The sequence below is a fragment of the Nematolebias whitei genome, chromosome 9 (assembly GCF_014905685.2).
Source record: "Nematolebias whitei isolate Nwh7 chromosome 9, NemWhi1, whole genome shotgun sequence".
Classification (NCBI taxonomy): Eukaryota; Metazoa; Chordata; class Actinopteri; order Cyprinodontiformes; family Rivulidae; genus Nematolebias; species Nematolebias whitei.
Window position 1 is genome coordinate 18,843,421 of NC_056506.1, and position 3,358 is coordinate 18,846,778.

General features: G+C 41.9%; 1 protein-coding gene across 1 annotated transcript in view; it reads left to right on the forward strand.

Moving 5' to 3' along the window:
- tmtopsa (teleost multiple tissue opsin a) overlaps positions 1–3,358 on the forward strand; it is a 93,176-nt gene that overhangs the window by 1,241 nt on the left and 88,577 nt on the right. The window lies entirely within an intron of this gene.

The following is a 3,358-nucleotide window of genomic DNA, read 5'->3' on the forward strand; positions in this document are numbered from 1 at the left end:
TCCGGGTACTCCGGTTTCCTCCCACAGACCAAAAACATGCATGTTAGGCTGATTGGTAACTCTGAATTGTCTCTAAGTGCGAGTGAGAGAGTGAATGGTTGTTTGTCTCGTTTGTCTCTATGTGGCCCTGTCAAGGGCGTCAGAAGCATCTGTAATGTGGGAGGGACACGACGATGTGTGTAGGTGTGTGTGCGCGCGTAAAAAAAAAGGTGTTCACTAGTGTACAAAAAAGCAACATTTCACCTAGTTTTCCAAGCGGCTTCAGATGTTATCAGCCATTAAATGGCCGTTATTAGTTGTTATCATCCCCATATGTAGCGGTCAAACTGTCCCACCTACCTCCTAGTAGGTCTACATATGGAGATAACAACTAATAACGGCCATTTTATGGCTGATAACATCCAAAGTGAGTGGATTTCCTTTAATTCCACACATTTAAAACATGTTTCTCACAAAGTTTGTGTAAATTCAGCTGTGGGTTTAAAGTAATTTTCACTTTAGTACACTTTAATACAGAGCGTCAGGCCCGCACAAAGCTTGCTAAACTGGCGAGCGAGTAACACAGAGGTGTCTCCATCTCCTAGACCTGTGCGCGTTTTCTGCCGAGGCAGGAGGAGACACACAGAAACACTGCAGGTGTTACACCATATTCTGTGACCTCCTTATATTGTGACCGTGGCAACAGGCTGCTGTGTTTAGAGTTGGAGGTAACCTGGAAAACCTGGAGAGGAGTTTTAGTGGTTTGAGTATTCTCCTATTAGTCAAGTGGAATGGATTTGTTCACGAAGAAAGAGAAACTGCACCGCCTGAACTAATGTTTCATAGTTTTTGTCATTCATTCAACCTTTATTTAAACAGATAAATCACATTGAGCCTCAAAGACTCATTTACAGTTGAGACCTGTTTGGACAGACAAAAACAGTGGTTAACTGGACACACGTAGGAATTGGAGGTGAAAAAAATTCCTATCAGACTTTTTTTTTCCTGCCTGAGAAAAAAAAAAAAACCTCTAATGTTAAAAAAAACACCTCGCACAAACAAGCACATATTTACGTAGACAATCTGCAGACGGGGAGACGAGAGCGGTCAGCAATGTTCATAGATGCTCTCGAGGTGACTGTAAGAGTTCTGATAAGGAAGGAATAATCAGTCAATGTCCTCCGGTGAGATCCATAAACATTCTCGAGGTATGTCGAGGAATGGCCAAGAATAACGACTATGAGAATCCAAGAGTCCTGAAATGATGACACAAAGTTTATTCAGCTGGTTTCGTCTGGTTATCAGTTGGAAATTCCTCAGGGAGAGGGTGGTGAGCGTCAGATCACATGTTCTCCAGGCGAATTCAGATAAGATGGCCTTCAAGGCCAGCCAAGGGAGCCAACTTCAGATAAACACACAGTTGTTTTGGGGACAGGCAGAACTTAATGACATCTACCTTGAGTCTGTGTTGGTCCACTCGGTTCCGAAATGTCCATATTACATGGACATACCGATGAAACGTGACTGAGTAAAATCCCCAAGATCTGATCCATTCAGCCCAAAGTCTGGGTACTCGAGACACGAACCAAGCCATCATAAAGGCAAGCAGCGTGATCGGGTCCAAATTTTCTGCAAACGACTTCCTTGATTGTAGATAAACCAGCGACCAGCCGAATCCAAAAAGCAGGAACCAGTTATTGTAAATCCAATTAAATATGCGTCCTTAAAATCCACAGATGGCAGCAGAGATAGACACATCATCGTCTTCCAAATCAATGAGATATCCAGCTGTGTGTGTGCCAACAGGAAATCGGCTCACCTAAAGCCCGTCTTCTCTTCGAAGAAATGTTGTAAATTATGTTGAGGGAGCAACTGATCAAAACAAGTCCATAATTATGGTTCAGAAGATGCAAGAGAGGCTCAGAAGCAGTTTCACAGACAGACAGAGCAGCAAAGCAAAGCAGAGAGGGAAGGGAGAAGCATCCAATCTCGGTGAGAGCAAGTGGTGAAGTGATAGTAAAAGTGGGGGGGGGGGGTCCAAATGAACGTTTTTTTTAATGTGGGGGGGACTTGTTCCCTTCACATATAATGGTTGTGATGCCTATGCTCCCTGTGATGGACTGGAGACCTGTCCAGGCTGTCCCCCGACTCTCGCACAGTGACTGCTGGATTTGGGCACCTGTGACCCCCGCAACCCAAAAAGAAGAAGTGGGTAAAGAAAATGGATGGATGGAAAAACGTGTACATATTTAAGTTTGGTTCTTTTCATTTTTTCTTCCCAGCTTCTTTGCTTTCTGTAATTGATGTAAACAATGGAACAATGAGGTGGTGCAGTTTGAAGTATTTTGATTCTGAAGCAGTATTTTTATTTTTTGTTGACATCAGTACAAGATGAAAACATTCTCTACAGAAACACACCTGCAGTCTGCTAATGTGTTGAACAGGTTGGGAGGCAATGCTCGTAAATTAAATGTTGTACAGCCTTTTGTTTAAATATTGGAAAAGATGAGATGTTGAACTCCTTCAAAATGTTTTCAGTTTGTTGAGCGATTCCCCAAAACTTCATGAACTCAGGATCAGATATAAAATGATCTCTCTGAAGTCCAGCTCTGACAAACTGGAACAAAGCTTTCAAAAGTTGGCTCTGAAAGCTCTAACCGTGAACTAACAATCGTGATCCTCCACATCTGCATCAAAATCACAGTTAAAAACATTCAAGGGATAATTCAGATATTTTTCAAGTGTGCATCTGTACATTTTTCCACCTGTTGTTGATGGCTTAATCTCAGTTTAGAGAAACTAGAGTTTAATCTTGGCCAAACTGACAACAAATGGCTATCTGAACGAGGCAGAGACCATCATAAAACATAATGGTTCATGCATATGTTCTTTCATAAAGCACACAGTGGCAGTAGCAGCTAGCTGTAACACTTCTGGTGCGGCCTGGCTTACATTTTGCAGGAATTTCATGATATTTCTGTGAATGCAAAATAAATGCCTTTAAAGCATCATGCTAACTGCAGGTAATGAATGCATCATGCAAACTGCAGGTAATGAATGCATCATGCTAACTGCAGGTAATGAATGCATCATGCTAACTGCAGGTAATGAATGCATCATGCTAACTGCAGGTAATGAACGTTTCATGCTTAGTGCAGGTAACGAACATAACATGCTAACTGCAGGTAATGAATGTATCATGTTCACTGCAGATAATGAACATATCATGCTAACTGCAGGTAATGAACATATGCTAACTGCAGGTAATGAACATATGCTAATTGCAGGTAATGAACATATCATGCTAATTGCAGGTAATGAACATATCATGGTAACTGCAGGTAATGAACGTGTCATGGTAACTGCAGGTAACGAACAT